Source organism: Tupaia chinensis, unplaced genomic scaffold (assembly GCF_000334495.1).
Source record: "Tupaia chinensis unplaced genomic scaffold, TupChi_1.0 Scaffold000496_1, whole genome shotgun sequence".
Taxonomy (NCBI): domain Eukaryota; kingdom Metazoa; phylum Chordata; class Mammalia; order Scandentia; family Tupaiidae; genus Tupaia; species Tupaia belangeri.
In genome coordinates this window covers 675,014-698,388 of record NW_006160008.1, presented here as the reverse complement: position 1 = coordinate 698,388, position 23,375 = coordinate 675,014, and the positions used below count along the sequence as shown (strand labels likewise).

The 23,375-nt window shown below is 43.9% G+C and overlaps 1 pseudogene; it reads right to left on the bottom strand.

Annotated features, from left to right (window-relative positions):
- Positions 1 to 12,057: 12,057 nt before the first annotated feature.
- On the bottom strand, positions 12,058 to 20,272 carry LOC102471038 (selenoprotein K pseudogene; annotated as a pseudogene).
- Between the last annotated feature and the right edge of the window lie 3,103 nt (positions 20,273 to 23,375).

Below are 23,375 nucleotides of genomic sequence, written 5' to 3'. Positions count from 1 at the left end.
TCAACCAGTCCCCCCCCCCCAGCCCTCGGAAGAAATCACCCTGCCACCACCTGACCCCAGAACCCAGCCTTCAGGAACAAGAGTACAGTTCTGCTGTCTAAGCCACCCAGTTTGTGGGCCTTTGTCTTGGCGGTCCTAGGAAACAAACACAACTCTCTGGCTCCAACTCAAACCTGTCCTCCCCTCAGGACACAATGTCCATTGCAGTCCTCTCCAGGGGAGGGTGTTTTTCTCTCCCAGTTTTGTCTTTTGCGAACCTCACCTTGATTAAAGGTGTTTCTGGCACTAATAACCCAGGCGGCCCCTGTCGACCCTGATGGCTTCAGCTCCTGACCTGTGGTCTCCTTCCTCCACTTCCTCGGGTCATAATCTCACAGGAGTTAATCTATCCAGTACCCTCGGCCTCACCACTCCTCCCACTAGTGGCAGAGCTGGGATACAAAGCCTGTTTCTTTCCACACCACCACCAGCCTATATAGTAAGGCACACAAGCTCTGGAGTCAGCCTATCTGGGTTGATTTCTGGACCTGCGACACATTACTGTGTATCTTTAGGCAAATATTTTAACCTCTCTGGGTGCAAATATCTTTCTCTATGAAATGGAGATAATACTGATATTTGCTTTAGAGGCTTGTTTAGAGAACCAAATGAGAAAATACCAATGTGGTGGTCTGCAAGGCTGGAAGCCATATAGCTGACCATGGTTTGGACTCCCACGGTGACTTAAAAACGTGCTGGGTGAATGTATAGATAGTTTATCAAGATCCTGGGGCTGGCAGGTGGCGTGGTGGCTAAGGTGCTGGATCCCACCATGGTTCGAGTCCTGGATCTGGCAGTTTGCTTTCTCACTTTCCGTGTCTATCTCTCTCTCTGTCTCTTTCTAGTCAAAATGTAATAATAATAATAATAATAATAATAAATAATTATTTTTTTAAAAAAAGATGCCAAGTTGCTGGGAGACCGTGGTATGATGAGACTCTATTGAAGGTATTTCTCTCTTTTTCTCTGTCTCGTGTGCACACAATGTGTACATGCACATGGTATCATTAAAAAATCCTAATAAGTGACATCGTTCTTATTTCCTGGAAGTAAGGGCAATCTAGCAGGTAGAACTTTATTACCCAAGAAGATAGGAGCAGGGTGAGGAAGAGGATGCCCCAGAGGCGCGTATACTCAGCTGCTTTGTGCAGCAGTAGCAGATTTCAGTCCGGTGTATAGATCTTTTAAGTCCCAGACAACAGCAATACAATCAATATAATTGACTTCTATTTATTGTGTAAGTCAAGATCCAGTCTAGAAATAGAAATCACTGTGGTCTTTGATCAGAGAGAGAATTTCACAGAAAGAATCATTAACTGGGTCAGCCGGCGGCCTGGCGATTGAGGCAGCTGAATCCCACATGGCCGGCTGTGTGCTTGAAAAACACAGTGGGCATGTGTGAGTGCATGCCCAAAACCCCCAAAGGAGAAGCAGGGGAGAAGGGACTGTGGCGTGATCGTCTCCCACAGGGGACGCTTTCTCACTTCTCCTCCACTCCCAGTCTCTCTGGCAATGCACGTGCCCTCTGGCCAATTTATAAAAAGAAAGAAAAAGAACTGCTAATTAAGCATAAAGTTGTTAAGTAGGTAACTCTGAGGTTGAGAGAGAGAGAGAGTTTAAGGTATCATGGGACTACAGGAATCAGCTGCCACCCTAGGGTTGGAACCACAGGAAGAGCAGGGAGGGACCCTCACAGCTCCTCTCGGAGCCCCACCAGCACAGGGTAACGGAGAGCTAGGTGACCAAGCCACGTGGCAGCTGGGGAGTCCCACCCCAGCATTACCACAAAGCAGAGTGGAGCGGGTGAGTTTAGTTTGGAGCTGAGAGACAATAGCTTACTAACTAGCACAGGCGGGTTATTCAAGTGGAAGGAAGAGAAGGGGAAGTGCTGATGGTGGATCGGGAAGGGTGGGTTACCTAACAGAGAGCTGAATTCCTGGGCGAACTGACAAGGAAATTCCCTGAGTTTCTCTTTTATGAGTTCGTAAAAGCCACCGAATGACATCCTTTTAGAATTTAGAAAACAGATTACCCCCAGACTAACTGTAGCAATCACACAGTGCGAGATGGTGTCAAACCACTGTAGGAGGCAGGAAAAACAGGACACAGGCTGAGGGCAGAAGTCTGCAGGAACACGTGCTGGTTACAGAGCTGAGAGCCTCCCTATCAGCAAAGGTATTGCACCTACGTTAAAAAATACATACCATTAACAATAATTCTTCTTTTGTTTGTTTGTTATAGGGTGCATATGCTCCCCGGAGAGACAGAGAGATATGGAAAAAGAGAATGTGAGAAATTACCCCACAGGGGGATGACCGTGCTGCAATCCCTTTTCCTCTATTCTCTTCTGGAGATTTTAAGCACACAAGCACGCATGCCCGGTGTGAGTTTCAAGTCACCAGGTCTGGCATTCGAACCGTGGTCGGCCATGTGGGAGTCCAGTGCCTTAACCATCTATCACCTGCTGGCTCAACAATAATTCCTAAAGGAAGAAATGCAAAGGGTCAATAAGTATGAGGGCTGGGTAGGGAGTTTAACCACGCCAGCAGGTAACACCCCTGACTGTCCATTGTTGGGCGCAGGCTTCAGAAAGGTTCTGTTCTTTTTTGCACAACTTTAACCTCATCTATCCCATATTACTTTTGTCGCTTCAGTATTCGCTGCCCACCCTCTCTCCCAACACACATGCACACGCATGTGCACACACACACTCACACTCATAATGATCTTCAATTGCTCTATGATTCGGTCATGGGGATTCTAGGACTCTAACCACCTGGTTTCTAAGCGATGTTAGAATCTGCAAGAGCCAACATCACATCTCAAAGACCCTCTCTGCCAAGCAGAAAAGGCAGAAGCCCCAGACCAAAATCACCAGATGGCCCAACTGGTGTTACTTGGGTTCAAGTGTGTAAATAAGTCAAAGAGTCCATCCTGCCCTGCAGGAAATGGCTGCTGAATTCTCATCAGTGGCGTGAGCGCAAAGGCACAGCTGGTGCAGGCCCACTGGCGGCCATGACCCTGCCCCACACTCGCAGTTCCAGGAAGGCTAGTGCCTGTGGGGGCAGCTTTCTTCCTGGAAGGAGCCATTACAGGACAAGTCAGGCAGGCAGTGGCAGTGGCAGTGGGGGGGGGATGAGGGAGGCATGTGCTGCTCCCCCAGACTGCAGCCGGGGTTTGCCATGCCTCTGTGCTCTGTGCCCACCTCAAAGTGCTCAGCTTCTCATCAAAGCTCAGGTGGCTCCTCTCTAGGTGACCCCCCTTTTTAATTATTGCTATTAATAATTGTTATTATGGGGGGGCAGAGGTTTTTGCTATAGGGCATGTACATTCACCAGAAAGACAGAGACAGAGAGACAAAAAATGAGAAATCACCCCCCAGGGGGGATGGCCATGCCACAATCCCTTCTCCTCCATTCTCCTCTCGGGATCTTGGGCACGCACACACACGCGCCTGGTGTGAGTTTAAGCCACTGTGTCCGGGACTTGAACTGTGGTCGGCTACATGGGAGTCCAGGGACATAGCCATTACGCTAACTGCTGGTCCCAATTATTGCTATTATTATATGAAGCCTGCCTTTATGGAGTGGGAGAGTGTGCACCTTTATTTTCACTAAAATGCTATGACATAGGAAGGCATTATTATTATTAGGCCATTTTACAGATGGGAAAACAGAGGCTTTTTTACTCATGTTATCCAGCTAAGAATTGATGGAGACAAAGCCTAAGCCCGTGTTTGACATCCAGGCTTCCTAGTCACCTCTGCCTTCCCTCTGTCCACAGCAACTCCAAGTAAGTAGCTTCCTCCCTTCCTACTGAGCACAAACTGCCCACCCCACATGTCCCTCCCCCCTGCCCCCCTGTTCCTCACCGGAGATAAACCTCCAAACCACAGTATTATAAGGTTTACTGCACTTGTTTACAGGGAAATGGAATTTTAGCCAGCACATCAAAACTGGAAAGCCCCGAAGTTTTCAGCCTACAAAGTGAGTGCCAAGTCCTTCCCAACAATGGTGCAGGATTTGAATTGTGACCTTTGCTCCCAAGGCCAGGCTCACCAAGACACAGCTTTTTTCCACACCATCTTTCAGGAAAGGCCTACGTCCATCACATCAGCCGGCAGGGAAAGGCAAACATGTTAGGTCATGTTCGCAGGCTGCCCACGCCAGCCTCAGGCACCATGAAGAACAGAAACCTCTCCTCAGTACTCCTGGTGGCACCCAATCATCGCCAAGAGCTGGAATGCCATCCCTCACTCCTGCCAGGAGAAAGAGAACTGATCAGTGTCACCTAATGTCAGAAACTGGGCCAAGTTATTGTGGAAGGGAGTGACTCTCTCTTACTGTAATAGATCAAGTCATTAATGGGCCAAAGTTCTGATAACTGGAGAACGTACATCTTCCATGGATCTCAACTCTTCAGCTTTTGTGTGTTTGTTTGTTTGTTTATTTGTTTTTGGAGAGGTTTTTGGTATAGGGCGAGTGTGCTCACCAGAAAGACAGAGAGACAGAGACAGAAAGCGAGAAATCACCCCCCGGGGCGGGGGGGATGGCCATGCTGCAATCCCTTTTCTTCCATTTTCCTCTTGGGATCTTGGGCATGCACGCACACACGCCCGGCATGAGTTTAAGCCACCGGGTCAGGGATTCGAACCGCGATCGACTACATGGGAGTCCAGTGACATAGCCATTATGCCAACTGCTGGTCCCTCAACTTTTCAACTTTTAATCAATGTGATCTTAAATGTTATATTTGAGACATACAAAAGAATATATGTTAACATACACATGGGATATTCAAAATATCATGGAAAATGGAATTAAAGCATGAATTTATTGTGGCCCCCCCAAAATGGAAATTAATGCATCATTTTTTCATACTACACATTTTCATGAACTTTTTGAACACCCATGTTCAAGTCATAAAATGTAGTATACCAAACAGCTATGACCCCACCACAAATACCCCAGTCCAAGGCCAAATTACTAATCGTTTGCTATACCTATGTCTTCCACCTCTATGTTGCCTCTGCCAGAAGTAATCTTATCTTGCATTTTTTGTTTATAGTTTTCAAAAGTTTACTTATTTAGTTCTTCAATGAGAGGGAAACCTCCAGCAGGAGCCTATGGCACAATTTGTCCCTAGCTTCGGTGAGCCTAGGTCACGGGCATGCATGTGCACACCTGGTGTGCAGGGAGCCTCTGAAACACAAACCGGGGACCTTGTTATGTGAGTCCAGTTGTGTTACGGCTGTGTCACTGTCTGGCCTCTGTTTATGGTTTTTGCACAACCTCGTCCTTTTTTGCACAACTCTATAAAAATAGTCATAGCTTCACTTTTAAAATATCATTTTATTCATTTTTATTTATTTTTTATAAAGCAAAAATTATAGATTTTTAAAAAAATTATTTTGTCTGTCCAATATTTCTTCTCTTGGCCTTTCCCCCCACCCTCAACCATCTACTTGCCTCCTTTACATCTCTGGTATCTACATTTCTCTATACTTACCACACCTTTGGATCTTCCCATTTCTGCCATAGAGTCCAGACATTCAGTACGTCTTGAGTGGGGATATACAGTGTGTCTCTTTCAAAATCTGGTTCACTTTGCTTAACATCAAGTCTTCTATATCCATTTACTTTGACTCAAATGATAGAGTCTCATTGAATCAAATGATAGGGTCTCATTGTTTCTAATAGTTGAGTAGTATTCCATGGTATATATGTGCCAGTGTTTTTTCATATCTCTGACACTTGATTTTTTTCTTTCAATTCTATCTCCAAGAATTATTAGTGTTGTCACTGTGCTATAATCACTCTATGAGCCCACTGGTCCCTGGACAGATGTCTGGGCTCTTCATATTTGCTGGGAGCTATTACAAAGAGAACTGCCATTAAGTTCTTGTTTATGTCTCCTGCTCTGACTGAATTGTAATGAATTTTCAGTTTTGAAAGATAATTACAGCTTCCAAAGAAATTGAACTTAATTTGAATTCCTTTTATTGCTACCAAGCTTCTTTTCATACATTAACTGATCGTTTTTCTTTTCTGTTTAGTGGACTATATGAATGGTTTTCTCCATTTTTGTATATAATTGTCTGTATTGCAGTTATTGACATGTGGAATTCTTTAAATTATCTAGATACTAATCTTTTATCAGTTATGTGTCTTGCCAAAATCTTCTAATCTGGGTTTGTTTTTTTTTTTCTGTGTCTTTTGACTGAATTTAATGGAGTAAAATTTATTAAAATCTAATTATTTTTGTTTTAAAGAAATCCTTCCCTAGCCCAAGACTAGACAAATGATATCCTTTATATCTTCTCAAGGTATTGCTTTCCCTCTTGTGATTTAGCGCATCTAAAATTACCTTTTGGAATGATTTGAGTTAGGGGTTCGATCTCATTTGTTTCATATTCTGTTGAGTAATTGCCCAAACACCATTCTTTGATTTTATTTCTCCACTCCCCCACTGATATGCAAACCTACCTCTGTCACACATCAGATACCAAGTGTACCTGGCTCTGGGCTCCCTCTCCTGTCCTACCAGCGCATTGCTAATCCTTGTTTTCGGCTTCAGCTTGCTGGGGGAAGGGCTGAGCCCGGGAGGGCCCGCGCAGGTCCTGCCGCCGGTCGCAGCCTTGGCACGGGGCCCCACATTCAGTACATCTTGAGTGGGGATATACAGTGTGTCTCTTTCAAAATCTGGTTCACTTTGCTTAACATCAAGTCTTCTATATCCATTTACTTTGACTCAAATGATAGAGTCTCATTGAATCAAATGATAGGGTCTCATTGTTTCTAATAGTTGAGTAGTATTCCATGGTATATATGTGCCAGTGTTTTTTCATATCTCTGACACTTGATTTTTTTCTTTCAATTCTATCTCCAAGAATTATTAGTGTTGTCACTGTGCTATAATCACTCTATGAGCCCACTGGTCCCTGGACAGATGTCTGGGCTCTTCATATTTGCTGGGAGCTATTACAAAGAGAACTGCCATTAAGTTCTTGTTTATGTCTCCTGCTCTGACTGAATTGTAATGAATTTTCAGTTTTGAAAGATAATTACAGCTTCCAAAGAAATTGAACTTAATTTGAATTCCTTTTATTGCTACCAAGCTTCTTTTCATACATTAACTGATCGTTTTTCTTTTCTGTTTAGTGGACTATATGAATGGTTTTCTCCATTTTTGTATATAATTGTCTGTATTGCAGTTATTGACATGTGGAATTCTTTAAATTATCTAGATACTAATCTTTTATCAGTTATGTGTCTTGCCAAAATCTTCTAATCTGGGTTTGTTTTTTTTTTTCTGTGTCTTTTGACTGAATTTAATGGAGTAAAATTTATTAAAATCTAATTATTTTTGTTTTAAAGAAATCCTTCCCTAGCCCAAGACTAGACAAATGATATCCTTTATATCTTCTCAAGGTATTGCTTTCCCTCTTGTGATTTAGCGCATCTAAAATTACCTTTTGGAATGATTTGAGTTAGGGGTTCGATCTCATTTGTTTCATATTCTGTTGAGTAATTGCCCAAACACCATTCTTTGATTTTATTTCTCCACTCCCCCACTGATATGCAAACCTACCTCTGTCACACATCAGATACCAAGTGTACCTGGCTCTGGGCTCCCTCTCCTGTCCTACCAGCGCATTGCACACGGTTGTGCCGGTATCACAATGCTTTCTTTCCCTTTTTTCTTTAAAAACTCACGCGCCCAGCATGAGTTTTAAGCCACCAGGCCTGGGACGCGAACCGTGGTCAACTACGTGGGACTCCAGCGACATAGCCATTATGCTAACTGCTGGTTCCCGAGGAGAGGATTTCAAATGTTCAGAACACAAAGTAATAGTAAATGCGTGTGATGAGAGGTAAGTTTATTACCCTGATTCGATCATTATATATTATACCATCCCCCCAATAAATATGTACAACTATTATATGTCAGTGGAAAATTATAACAATAAAAAAGATGGTATCATTTGGTTAAGAAAAAATGAGAGAACTAGAAGTCTAAATTTTCCTTGAACTATTAAATAAGGGGAAACAGAAGTGTTGCCTCACCAGACCTAGACAATTTTATGGGCAAGTTCTACCATTCAAATATCAGATCATGCTAATATTATTTATAAAACTTCTGGACCAACAGGTAGTGTGGAGGCTAAGGTAGTTGGGTCCCACATGGTCGACTGTGCTGTTTGAGTCCCAGACCCAGCAGCTTAAAAATCACTCTGGATGTGTGTGCACATGTGCCCCAAATCCTAAAATCTCCAATTCCTTTAGAAAAGCAAAGGACTCCAAATTGCCACTGGACTCCTGACAGTGATGAGCAATGTCCTCCATGTAGCAAGACCTATTATCAAGCAGTAGAGGTAAGGGACCAGCAGATGGTGTAATGGTTACATCATTGGACTCCCACGTAGTCGACTGTGGTTCGAGTCCCAGACCCAGCAGCTTAAAACTCACACCAGGCACATGTGTGTGCATACCCAAGATCCCAAGAGGAGAATGGAGGAGAAGGAATTGCGGCATGGCCATCCCCCCGGGGGGTGATTTCTCGCTTTCTGTCTCTATGTCTCTCTCTGTCTGTCTGGCGAGCACACGCGCCCTATAGCAAAAACCTCTAAAAAAAAAAAAAAGAAAGAAAGAAAGAAAGAAAGAAAGAAAGAAAGAAAGAAAGAAAGAAAGAAAGAAAGAAAGAAATCCTCTCCTCTAGCTATTTGAAATACGCGTTGAATTGTCACCAACTAACTACAGTTGATCTACAGTGCTCTAGAACTCACCCCACAGGTCAGCTTGCTCTCCTGGATCTGTTAACCAAAGTCTCCCTCCCCCTCACTCACTTCCCACCTTTGGGTATCTGCTTCCCTCTTCACTTCTATATTATCAAATCTTTTAACTTCCTAAGTATTTGTTTAATCTAAAATTTACAATGCAGGATATAACGCTGTTGATGGCATACTCTTAGCATTTTGCAGATTTCTGCTTTATCTATAATAACGGTTCTCCTTCATGCTTAGTGTTATTTTCCTTCCTTTCTTGTGACCTCATCAATCTTAGCAGAGTCTCTCCGAAGAACCGGCTTTTAGCTATGATGATCTTTTCTATTGCATTTGTTGTGGTTGACAAGTTCTATGCTTATCTTCATTATCTTCCTTTTCCTCCTTGAGCTAATTGCATTGTCATTGTTCCTTAAAAACAACAAGGACAACAATTAAAAAGACAAACTTGTGATTTTGGAAGCTTCATTTATTAATCTCCAGTTATTTTTGTTCTTTTTATACATTTTGTTACAGTTGACAATCAAAAATATTTTTTAAAATCCTCACACATTTAGAAATTCAAAAACATACCTCTAAATAATTGATAGCTCAAAGAAGATCATTATAACTGGATGTAAAGAAGACTTCTGATCAGGACCAGCAGTTGGCGTAATGGGTATGTCGTTGGACTCCCATGTAGTCAACTGTGGTTCGAGTCCCGGACCCGGTGGTTGAAATGCACTCACATGTGCGTGCGTGCCCAAGATCCCGAGAGGAGAATGGAGGAGAAGGGATTGCGGCGTGACCATCCCCCCTGGGGGTGATTCCTCGCTTTCTGTCTCTCTGGCGAGCTCATGCTCCCTATAACAAAAAACCTCTCCAAAAAAAGAAAAAAAAAATGCTTCCAATCAAATCACAGTGGGACATCAAAACTTGCAAGACACGACAAAGTAACATTAGAGCCAAGGCCAGCAAGTGGTACGGTGGTTAAGGCACTGGATCCCACATGGCTGACCCCACATTTAGAGTCCTGGACCCAGCGACTTGAAAATCATGCCAGGTGTGTGTGCCCAGAATCCCAAGAAGAGAATGGAGGAGAAGGGACTGCAGCGGGGTCTTCTCTCTGGGGGACGATTTCTCATTTCCCTTTCTCTCTTGTTGCTCTCCGTCTCCAGTTACTGTATGTGCCCTATGGCAAAAAAATCTAAAAAAGAAAAAGAAGAAAGGAAGAAAGAAAGAAAGAAAGAAGAAAGGAAAAGAAAGAAAGAAAGGAAAATTTAAAAATATAAAATTAGAGGCACCTGAAATTCCTTGTGCTATGGAGCCAACGAGTGGACAAAGGGGTCAGTGTGGTGCTACCGTCTAATACACAATATATCTTATTCTATTGAATATATATTGTTCTATTGACTGATTGATCCCTCTCACCAAGGAAAAATTAGGTTGCTGCTACACAAGGGAGGCCCAGCAGACTGTCTGGAACCACGGGGACTCATGGCTGCTTCTACCCTGGAGTCCTGGTCAAGTGGAATCCAGAGGCCATCTGACAAAGACCAACCAGAACTCATGGCCAACAGGACGTCTCACTGTGTCCACCAACCAGAAGTCATGGTCATCTCCAGTGGCTCTCTACAAGGCTGTCTGCCCCAGGCGTTATAAACATTCTCTCCCTTATTCCTCTGGGCCACGGAATGGAACAGGTCCACGGTCCTAGCTCTGGGATATCGAACTATTCCTTGAGGTTTTCCTGCACCTGTCTACATTTTTGTAAATATGTAAGCCCTTTATTAAACCACCTTTGAATTATCCTAATTAGAAGATACTATATTTTTCCTGAAGGATGGGTCAGGAAGGGGGTTTTGAAATGAAGTGAACTGCAATCAATTGGCTTTTTAATGGCTTCTTCCAGAATTCAATTCACTTCATTCAGATTTGTATCTAGGAAGTCTATTTTGGGACCAGCAGATGGTGTAATGGTTATGTTGCTGGACTCCCCATAGTCAAATGCAGTTCGAGTCCCAGACCAGGTGGCTTGAAACTTACACTGAGCATGTGTGTATGCATGTCCCAAATCCTGAGAGGAGAATGGAGGAGAAGGCATTGCTGCATGGCCATCCTCCCTGGGGTGACATCAAGTCGCTGACATCAAGTTCTATGCTTGTCTTCATTATTCTTCCCTTTTCTCCTTGAGCTAATTCCATTGTCATTGTTCAAAAAAAAAAAAAATCACCTTGCAATTTTGGAAGCTTCATTTATTAATCTGTAGTTATTTTTTCTTTTTATACATTTTTGTATTGTTACACTTGACAATTAAAAATATTTTCTAAAATCCTCACACATTTAGAAATTCAAAAACATGCCTCTAAATAATTGATAGCTCAAAGAAGATCATTATAACTGAATGTAAAGAATACTTCCAATCAAACAACAGTAGGACATATCAAAACTTGCGAGATATGACAAAGACACGATTTCTCACTTTCTCTCTCTCTCTGTCTCTCTAGCGAGTGCACATGCCCTATAGCAAAAAGAAGAAGTCTATTTCTAATTGAGACATTTGCCATTATCTCCTGCCCACTATTAGTTGCAAATTGCTCAAGGCCAATATTTAGTGAATCACAAATATCTACCACATTATCAGGGGCAGTGTTTTTGTCGTGTCATCAGCGTTGTCAGGATTACCCACCAGCCCTTATCAATATTTATCATCAACTTCCTCTGCACACACAGACGGGCCGAAGGATGAATTGTGGTATCTGTTTCTTTTGGAATCATCTCCTCTAACTCATTTACACTTTGGGCTGATACACGTTTTGGTGTAAGAATGAAGTTTTCTATTATCTTCTCAGCAGTCACCAAAGTTTTTCGAAGTCTTTATGGGCAGGTTTGTTTACGAACGCTACGGAGTCCGCGTTCAGGATCTTCGCCAGCATTGATCCAAACATGGGACTCTGTGGAAGTGACTTTCTCAGCACTAGGCTCTTTCGGGAAGTCGAGGAGTTGGGCTCTGTGATCGGAGCATACACACAGTTTGTAAACAGTGTTTATCTTCATTCTAGAATCATCTACACAGGGCAGCCAGGAGATGTGGCCGTTGGGGTGGCCGAATCCCATGTGACTGACTGCCACATTCAAGGCCTGGACTCAGAAGCTTGAAAAATACGATGGGGCCGTGTGCATGCAGGCCCCAGATTCCGAGGGGAGAATGGAGAAGGGATTGCGGCCTCGCCTTTCTCCCAGGGGAGTGATTTCTCACTTTCTCACTCGCTCTCTTACCCGGTGAGTACCCATAGCAAAAGGAGAAAAAAAATGTTCTCTAAATAGTCGGTAATACGTACATCCCAGTGGAGAGAAAGCCGCAGCACACTTTTCATGAGAAGTTCGGGAAGGGAGTGTGTGTAGCCATTTTCCAGAAGTGATAACATCTTTTTTATTATCTTTCCCCCAGTCCAAAATGCTTGCAATGAGCTCACGCCAGCAGTATGAAGTGGTGGTTTCTGGCCATCAGAAAGCATTTCTCTTGTTATCCACGCGGTCCCATTCGCATCCTATAGAGAGTAAACTGAATACAGCTTTCAATAACGGCAGATTCTGGCTTTTTCCAGTGACTTCTAAAGCGCCCGGTGTCCACCTGCAGTACTTGGCGCGCTGGAACGGTCAGCAGGGTGTGGCCCACGGGGGAGTCCTCATCCGCCACCCTGCAGCTTCATCTCTACTGCCAAGAGCAATGCCAACGTCGCCATGGAGAACAGCTCGCACGCAATTTATAGCAGCTTCATTATCAGCAAATGCTTTTTTAAAAAGAAAATAGATATTTATTTACTTTAATTTCAGCAAACACTTTTAACTTCTTATTTTGACACTTCGACACTTTGTTACTTTAATTATAAAGTCAAACATCAATCCCCGAAAGCATCAGAATATAAGGGAGTCACTGAGGCCCGTGCGGCTGGTAAGCACAGCCTTTCAGTTCAGGCTCAGAGGAACACCACATGAGTTTTGGTTCTGAGTTTTCACCACAGGAGATTGTAAATCTGGATCCCCCCCACACACACACACACATACACACATTCACAGTTTTGTTTTCTGCAGTTTCATTTACTCGTCATTGGAGGTCTGAAATGTTAAGTGGAAAATTCCAGAAACAGTTTGTAAGGCTTACGCTGTTCTGAGATGCATGATGAGACTCTAGTTGCGCTCCGTCCTGCCCAGGAAGTGATTCAGTCCTTCGTCTCATGTGTCCACACCGTAGACGCCACCTTTCCGCTCATCACTCAGCAGTTGTCTGAGTTATCAGAAAAAGACCCAGCGCTGGGGCATGAGGTGCAGTACCAGCCGCAGTCAACGCATCCACCGGGAGACTTGGGCGTATCCCCTGGGGATAAGGGGGGACGAGTGTAGGCGGCCCGTCTGTCTTCGTGTTCATAGTTTCCAGGAATGTCTTTCCCCATCCTTACACTTTCAGTATTTCCATGTCCATTTATTTACTTATTCATTCATTCATTCATTAAATGTTCTTTATTTTAGTTTTTCACCATAGGGTGCCTGTAGGAGGAAGGGAAAATAAGAAATCACCCCAGACGGGGGGGCCATGTTGCAATTCCTTCTCCTCCATTCTCTTCTTGGGATTCTGGGCATGCACACACACATGTCCAGCATGATTTTCAAGCCACTGGGTCTGGGGCTCAAACTGCAGTTGGCCATGTGGGAGTCTAGAGTTTAACCACCATGCCACCCCTGGCCTTTTGTCCTTCAATTTTATGTGAGTCTCTTGTGTACTTGTCACACAGACTTAGTTGCTTTAATAATCCAGTCTGATCTTTTTTCATTGTAATTATCAATAAATTTGGAATTTTTTTTTTTACAAACTTACTTTTGAATCTGCTTTTTCTTTTGATTCTTTTTCATTGATTTTGTTTTTTCTTATCCATTTTGACCTAAATCCCTGGAAATTCATGTTTTGTTTCTCTTCTTTGGTTTTCTTTAAAAATCTCAGCATGCATTTAAATTTGGCAAAGTCTAACATTAAACAAATTTTAACTCTACCTACAAATCACAGAAGCCCCTTAGAGCATTTGAATTCCACCTCTCCCAAAGCACATCCTGCCATTTTTTAAGAATCATTTATTTTATTTATTATTATTATTTTAAATTCGTTTTAGGGCACATGCACTCACCAGAGAGAGACAGAGAGAGGGAAAATGAGAAAGCAAGCCACTAGGTCCGGGACTTGAACCACTATCAGCCATGTGGGAGTCCAGCATCTTAACCACCATCCTCCCAGCCCCTGACCTGTCGTTATTACGTAGGCTATATTTCTGTCCTTTCTTTACTCCACAAGTTAGCTATATTGTTACTTTACACTGAACGTCTTCATTTGCATTTATATGCTTGTATATCAGTCACAGCTTTTTGGTTATTGCTGTTTTATTTTGTCTTCCTCAGAGAAGCAGAATCACTAGGAAAGATAGAGTAACAGATAGATTTTGAGGGTTTGATCTTCCTTGATTGTGGGAGCTGATTAAAGTTTAAGCTGACATGTCTACCGGTCCTGCCAGGCAGGCAGTCAAAATGAGAAAGATGTAAAGTGGGAGAGTCCAGGACAGCTTGAAACCTGCGAGTGTCAGCTGCAACTGTTAGCCAGTGCCTCCTGGTCCCTCCTGTGCCCCCTGGTCTTCCACACTGTGGGCGGCACGGACGTTCACATGGCCATTATGGGAAACAGGTTGGCGGTTGCTCACAAAACTGTAACAAGATGCTGTGTAGGGACCAGCAGTTAGAGTAATGGCTATGTCGCTGGACTCCCACGCGTGTTCATAGTTTCCAGGAATGTCTTTCCCCATCCTTACACTTTCAGTATTTCCATGTCCATTTATTTACTTATTCATTCATTCATTCATTAAATGTTCTTTATTTTAGTTTTTCACCATAGGGTGCCTGTAGGAGGAAGGGAAAATAAGAAATCACCCCAGACGGGGGGGCCATGTTGCAATTCCTTCTCCTCCATTCTCTTCTTGGGATTCTGGGCATGCACACACACATGTCCAGCATGATTTTCAAGCCACTGGGTCTGGGGCTCAAACTGCAGTTGGCCATGTGGGAGTCTAGAGTTTAACCACCATGCCACCCCTGGCCTTTTGTCCTTCAATTTTATGTGAGTCTCTTGTGTACTTGTCACACAGACTTAGTTGCTTTAATAATCCAGTCTGATCTTTTTTCATTGTAATTATCAATAAATTTGGATAAATGTGGAATTTTTTTTTTTTACAAACTTACTTTTGAATCTGCTTTTTCTTTTGATTCTTTTTCATTGATTTTGTTTTATCCAATCCATTTTGACCTAAATCCCTGGAAATTCATGTTTTGTTTCTCTTCTTTGGTTTTCTTTTCTCAGCATGGCATGCATTTAAATTTGGCAAAGTCTAACATTAAACAAATTTTAACTCTACCTACAAATCACAGAAGCCCCTTAGAGCATTTGAATTCCACCTCTCCCAAAGCACATCCTGCCATTTTTTAAGAATCATTTATTTTATTTATTATTATTATTTTAAATTCGTTTTAGGGCACATGCACTCACCAGAGAGAGACAGAGAGAGGGAAAATGAGAAAGCAAGCCGCTAGGTCCGGGACTTGAACCACTATCAGCCATGTGGGAGTCCAGCATCTTAACCACCATTCTACCAGCCCCTGACCTGTCGTTATTACGTAGGCTATATTTCTGTCCTTTCTTTACTCCACAAGTTAGCTATATTGTTACTTTACACTGAACGTCTTCATTTGCATTTATATGCTTGTATATCAGTCACAGCTTTTTGGTTATTGCTGTTTTATTTTGTCTTCCTCAGAGAAGCAGAATCACTAGGAAAGATAGAATAACAGATAGATTTTGAGGGTTTGATCTTCCTTGATTGTGGGAGCTGATTAAAGTTTAAGCTGACATGTCTACCGGTCCTGCCAGGCAGGCAGTCAAAATGAGAAAGATGTAAAGTGGGAGAGTCCAGGACAGCTTGAAACCTGCGAGTGTCAGCTGCAACTGTTAGCCAGTGCCTCCTGGTCCCTCCTGTGCCCCCTGGTCTTCCACACTGTGGGCGGCACGGACGTTCACATGGCCATTATGGGAAACAGGATGGCGGTTGCTCACAAAACTGTAACAAGATGCTGTGTAGGGACCAGCAGTTACAGTAATGGCTATGTCGCTGGACTCCCACGTAGTCGACCACGGTTCAAGTCCCGGACCTGGTGGCATAAATTCATGCCAGGCGTGTGTGCTTGCATGCCCAAGATCCCGAGAGGAGAATGGAGAAGGGACTGTGGCATGGTCATCCCCCCGGAGGGTGATTTCTCACTTTCTGTCTCTCCGTCTCTCTCTGTCTTTCTGGTGAGCGCACGCGCCCTATAGCAAAAACCTCTCCAAAAAATAAAAACAGATGCTGTGTGCTTCAGGGGTCCCACTGCTAAGCACACACTTGAAGGACAGGGAAACGGTGTGTCATGGAGTGTCTGCACCCGGTGTCTATCACAGCCCTGGTCATGGTAGCTGAGGTATGCAATCAACCCAAGTGTCCATCAACAGATGAACTGATAAAATGTGGTGCATACATAGTGGAATACTATCGAGCCATTAGAAAGAATTGAATCCTATCATTCGAGGCCGTATAGACAAGCCTGGAGGACATTATGTGGAGTGAAGTAAGTCAGGCACAAAAAAACCAAAAACGTGTTCTCATTCATACGTGGAAACTCAAGAGATGGATCTCGTAAGACGCAGAGCGTAAGAGTGATTGCTAGAGGCTGCTAAGGAGGTGCAGGTGTTGATCAATGCGTATAAAACTACACTTGGATAAAAGAAAGAAATTCTGGAGTTCCCTAGCACAGTAGGGTACCTATAGTCAACAATAATTTATTGTGTATTTTAGCACAGCTAAAAGAGAGGGGCTTTGAATGCTGCCAACACGAAGTAATGACGAATGTTTGAGAGGATGGATATGCTAATCACCCGGACTTGATCGGTACACACTGGATTCATGTACTGCAGAATCACACTATATCCTATAAACATGTACAATAATTATGTGTAGATTAAACTTTTTGTTTTGTTGTTTTTAAAACGATCTGTCCTTTGATCTTGGTATTCTACAGATTGAAAATGTAGCCAGTTGTGGATCCAATTTTTTTTTTGAAGAATTATTTTATTCAATGTCTTTTTTTTTTTTTTTCTTTGAAGTTGACCAGAGAGAGACAGAGAGAAGGAAAGTTAAAAAGCAAGCTGCCAGGTCTGGGACTTGAACCATGGTAAGCCATGTGGGTGTCCAGCCACCTTAACTACCATGCCTCCTACCAGTCCCATAGATCCATTCTTATTTTAATTTTATCTAAGTATGGTTCTTGTATCCATAGGTCTAAATTTTTCATCCATTTTGAAACATTATATTTGCTATCTACTTAAGTTTTGCCTTTTGTTTAAAAATCCACCTCCTTCTAGAGTTTATACATTTTAGCATCATTTTCATTTTCTTCAACTCTGTTTCTCTGTGTTACAATATGGGTAATTTCTTTGGTTTTATCTTCTAAATTCACTAGTTTTTTCTTTTTTATTTTTCCATCTGTGTATGATAGACTACTTAGCCTATCCACTGAATTCTCAGTTTCCACAGATAGACACACACATGCTCCTATACATAACTATCATTCACCTATTTATCTATCTATCTAATCAACCTGTCAATCCATTCTTTTCTATCTTCCTTCTTTCCTTTGAAAATCTGCCTGGACATTTCATTTTGCTTGCTCATCTTTATATGGCTGTATTATTTATTTCAGTCAGGTAGTGCAATAATATGATCATATTTTGTGTGTGCGTATGGAGCAAAGGCAATGGGGTCATCATGGGAGAGCCCCTCTACTTGCGAGACTACGGCTCTCAGATTACGTCTTAGCCAGGGTCCAGTCGTTTGGAAGCCGGACAGTTCCTTGGTGAACCTGGCCAGGCAACGTGTCAGAAGACAACTAACTGGACCAGAGAGGAATGTATGTCCTTACTTTTTAATTAGCATTATTATTGTCAGAGGGCACATGGACTTTCCGGAAAGAGAGAGGGAAAGGAGAGAGAGAGAGCCTCCCCAGTGGGGTGTGGTCCTGCTGCAATCCTTTTTCCTCCATCCTGCCAGGATTTTGGACTATATGCACATGCACATGGTGTGTTCTTCAGGCTGCTCAGGCTGGGATTAGAGCTTCAGTCAGCCCTGTGGGACCTGGCTCCCACAAGTAGGATTTAACTGCTGCGCTGCGGGGCCAGTCCTGGAAGGTCTGTTCTTTTGTAAACTGAGTAGTGTCCCCCCAAAAGATATGTTGGATTCCTAATCCCTAGTACCTCTGAATGTGGCCTTACATGGAAGTAATGGAGGTAGGTTGTTTTCGTTTATTTGTTTTGAGAGAGAGAGATTTTGGCTTTAGGGCGTGTGTACCTACCAGAGAGACAGAGAGACAGAAAGTGAGAAATCACCTGCCACAAGGAGTGATTCCACGGAGGTAGGTTCTATTCAGAGGTAATTAAGTTGAAATGAGGTGATTAGAATAAACTTCTTTAGTATGTTTTTGTAAATCAAGTCTGCTTAATAGTGAATTATTTCGGTTTCATTTACTATGAAATGCTTTTATTTTACTTTCATTTTTTGTAAGAGAAATTTTTGCCACAGGGCATGTGCACTCCTCGGAGAGACAGAGAGACAGAAAGCAAGAAATCACCCCTGGGGGGAGGGGGTACCTTCACTTGTGAAAGGCAGTATTTACTGTACTTAGGATTCTTGGTTGATAATTTACTTTTCCTTTCAACAGGTTGGACTATGCCATCCAGTTGCCTTTCGCCCTCCATGGTTTCAGAGAAGCCGGATGCTAACCTATGTGGTCACCTTAGTGTGAGAAATCATTTTTTTTTTCGCTTGTTGCTTTCCAGATTTTCTCCTTATTTTTGGCTTTCAACACTTTGACTATGATGTCTGGGTGCAGGTCTCTTTGTGTTTATACTGTTTGGGGTTTGTTGAGGTTTTGGATGTGTAGATTGTTTCTCGTAAAATTCCAGATGTTTTCAGTGATTATTTCTTCTTTTTTATTGAAATAGATATGATTAATTTACAAATGAAAACAAATGAACAATTTAGAGGATCTCACAGGTTGAAAAAAGCGACACAGTACTAAATACACAGCTTTTGATTTTCTTCAGATTCAGTTTACGTGGGGTTTGTTGTCTTATAATTTTCTTATAGGGTGTCTGCACTTGCTGGTGAGACAGAGAGAGTGAGCACAGCAAATGTACTCCCCGGGGGAAGGCCACCGTACAATCCCTCCTCTTTCATTCTCCTCTCAGGATTTTGGGCACACACACACACACACACACACACACACACGCCTGGTGTACTTCTCCAAGTACCAGGTCTAGGACTCAAACTCCGTAGTCGGTCACATGGGATCCAGACATTTTAACCATCATGCAACCAGTTGGCCTGCATTTGTGATTTAATTATACAAAGATGTCAGTTCTGCAACCTAAAAATATTTACTTAATAAAACTATGCCAAGGGACCAGCAGTTAGTGTAATGTCGCTTAACTCCCACGTAGCTGACTGCAGTTCGAGTCCTGGACCTGGTGGCTTAAACTCATGCCGGGCATGTGTGATCCCAAGAGGAGAATTGAAGGAAGGGATTGCAGGGTGGCCATCCCCCCAGGGGGTGATTTCTTGCTTTCTGTCTCTCTGTCTTTCTGGTGAGCACATGCACCCTATAGCAAAAACCTCTTAAAAAAAAAAAAAAACTATACCAATACTTTACTCAACTATACAAAAAAGATAATGAGACAAACACCAAACACGTGCATTTATAGAATGCGCATCAGTCAGGCCAGATCCCTGCAGAGGGAATTCCCAGCATGACCTCACTCACCTGGGAGGACACAGAGCAATCCTCGCTCAGACCGGCACACCCAGCTAACTTGTCTGGCGTGGTCAGACCTCTCCTTCCTGGCTTCCTCCTGCTGAGGAGTGTGCACGTCCAGCGCCTGCTTCTTAGAGCAGACGTTTACCTGCCTCGTCCACCGGCCATCGGATGAGGACTGGGGCCACGCAGATGATCGATTCGACCCATTCTTCGGGGAGTTTCCGCCTGGCCCTCGTCCGTCGTCCTATCTGGGATCAGATGAGTTTCCATAGCCTCTTCTCTTTTTTTTACATCTTGCTGAAGCAGAGTTTTGAAAAACAAAATTACTAACTCAGCTGTTCCCCAGAAGAAATCAGTTATCAAAGATGACCTCCGTGGACTGACTCCGGCTGGGCAGTACTTGTCGGTTGGAGACGTAAACCGTCACGCCTCCCGTTCCCCGCTGCGGAGTGGCCGTAGAGCCGGGGCCTCCTCCAATGATGACTTCTCATGTGTTTCCTCCCGTTTCCCTCTCTTTAGGATACTTGCATTATGCATATGTTGGCGCATTTAATGGTTTCCACGTTTCCCTGAGACTGCTCATTTCCTTTTCTTATAATGTCATAATTTCTAGTAATCTCTCAGCTTCCTTATTCTTTCTTTGCCAGCTTTATTCTGCCAACTTAAATCTACTGTTGCATTTCTACTGGATGTTTGGTTTTGTTTTAGGTTTTTGCCATAGGGGGCATGTGCTCGCCACAGACAGAGACAGAGACAGAGAGAGGGAAAGTGAGAAATCACCCCCCAAGAGTGATAGCCATGGCAAAATCTCTTCTCCTCCATTCTCCCCTCAGGATTTTGGGCACGAGCGCACATGTGCCCAGTGTGATTTTTAAGCCACTGGGACTCCAACAGTGGTCAGCCATGTGGGAACCCCGTGCCTTAACCACCATGCCACCTGCTGGGTTTAATGTCAATTAATTTTTAATTTCAAATAATTTTTTGTCTATGTACAATTTCAGTTTCGTTCTCTTTTTTAAAAAATAATTTTTATCTTGTATTGCTCTTTTCTATTTGATGAATCATTGTTACCATATCTTCTTTAAATTCTTCAAACATGGCTTCCTTTAGTTCTAGTTTAAACATGTTTTTTTGTTAGGGAGGGACTTTTTGGCATAGGGTGCGTGCGCTCGCCGGAAAGACAGAGACAGAGAGACAGAAATTGAGAAATCACCCCGCCCCCCAGGGGGGATGGCCACGCCGCAATCCCTTCTCCTTCAGTCTCCTCTCGGGATCTTGGGCACACATGCACACGTGCCCGGAGTGAGTTTAAGCCCACTAGGGCTGGGACTCGAATCGCTGTTGACTACATGGGAGTCCAGAGACAAAGCCATTATGCTAACTGCTGGTCCCCAGTTAAAACATATTTGTAAAATGAAGTCTCTGTTTGCTAAGCCAGCATCTCCCCCTCCTACACCACCCCCAGGCAGGTTCTATTGCCTGCCTTTATTCCTTTCATGTTTCTTAGCAATTCTCATAACTTTTGGTTGGGAGCTAAACATTTTAGATACTTTGTAGCAATTATAGATACTGAACCCTCGCCTTTTCTAGAGCTTAAAGTTGTTATTGTTCATTCAGCCACTGTTTCCTTAGAGACTTGACTGAACTAATTTCATGGTGCCTGTTTCCCTCACAATATGCAGCCTCTGGGATCCTTGCTCAGATTTCCCGCTCTTTTAGTTTCCCAAGGGCTGCCCGTGGGTCTGTATAAACTACTTACTGGTGAAAAGTTGTGTTTAAACCCCCTTAACCTCTTAGCTCAGAGTTTCTTTCTCCAGTCACTTCTGAACACGAGCAGCCTTGAACATGCGATCTTCCAGGAAATGAGCGCATTTTATTTTTAAGTCTGGCTTCCTAAGAACGTCCTGTGGGTCAGAGTAGCTTATTGTTCAGCTCTTGTTTGGTCAGAGGTTATGCGTAAGCCCCTGGTACCAGTAAGAGCACTTTGCTGATGGATCCGTAGGTGCCTCGGGGAATGATTTCGAATCTGCCACTGATTTCTCCTGGGCGGGCGCAGCCCAGCACACACCTGCCGTCTTCTGGAGTGCTCAGCAGTGACTGTAGTCCTGAAAGCACTGCTGCTGGCTGCCTCTGCATCAGGTTCTCTGTTACATCCCTGCCCACGTTTCACTTGTTGCAACAGTATCTTGGAGCTCCCAGTCCCCTCTTAAGGCTGACTGCCCAGATTCCCATTATTGGCACAACGTCTCCATGCTTCTTCCCAGATGCAGTCAGTACCCTAAGGAAAAGCTTGACATTTCTCCATTCTTAAAGCCTCTCTCCCCTGGGCAGAACCTCTGCACCGGGGCACCAGTGCTGAGAACAGGGAAGCCAGCCCCTTCCCCGTGGTGACACCCTGACCTGTGAGTGGACACCAGAGTGTGGCATTGTGCCCCTTGATCTCCTTAAGTGGCCCCTCTGTGCATGGAACCCCCACCCTGCAAGGGAGCGAGGGCAATATTCCTGGCTTGCCCTCCCGGTGGGACCTGGGTGGGCAGAGACAGTGTTCTGAGTTGAGCTGATAGGAGCGCATTAAAGATGACGTGGGAGTCTAACCCAGTGTCCAGAGCATGACCCTACTTGGAAATAGGGTCTTTCTGGAGGTAACGGAGTTAAAGTGAGGTCGTTAGGGTAGACCCTAATCCAGTATGACTGGTGTCTTTATAAAACAGGGAATTTGGGGGTGGTTCCATGACCTGGTGCTTAAGACAGCTGGATCCCACATGGCCAATCTTGTGGTTCAAATCCCAGACTCTGCAGCTTGAGAAATAGGTCAGGCAAAAAGTATGTGCATATGCAACATCCTTTGCATGGTTGAGGTGGCCAACCCCCATGGGAGGGTGACTTCCTCTCTCCGTCTCTATCTCTCTCTCTCTGATAAGCATGTGTGCCCTGTGTGCATGTTGGCTATCTCCTCTGTAATGGGAGGGCAGGGGTGGGATGGGTCCTATCAGGGAGGACCGAGAAATAGTGAGATGGGGCCTTGTGTGCAAAATAAAATAAAACGTAAAACAAACAAACAAACAAAAAACAAAAAACACAGAAATGGCACCAGCAAGCAGATGGCATAATGGTTACGTCGCTGGACTCCCATGTAGTCGACCACAGTTTGAGTCCCAGACCCAGCAGCTTAAAACTCACTCTGGGAACGTGTGCATGCATACCCAAAAGCCCAAGAGGAGAAGGGAGGAGAAGGGATTGCAGTGTGGCCATCCTCCCTGGGGGGTTTGATTTCTCACTTTCTGTCTCTCTCTGTGTTTCTGGCAAGCGCACATGCCCTATAGCAAAAATCTCTCTCTAAAAAAGAAGAAAGAACAGACCTTTTGCACAAAGACAGAGAGGGAGACACAGTGAAGACCCCCGGGGACAGTGCCGGGGAAGACAATGATGCCATGCGAGCTGAGAAATGCCAGCGACAGCCAGCAAACCACCAGGAGCTGGGACCGGAGGATCGATTTCCCTACGGGCTGCAGAGAACGAGGGCCTGTGGACAGCAAGATCCCTGGCTTCCAGTGCCACCCCATGAGACAGCGTCTCTGCTGTGTGAGCCTCCGCCTTGGACTTGTTGCGCACCCCTAGGAAACTCAGTTCCTTGCTGTGA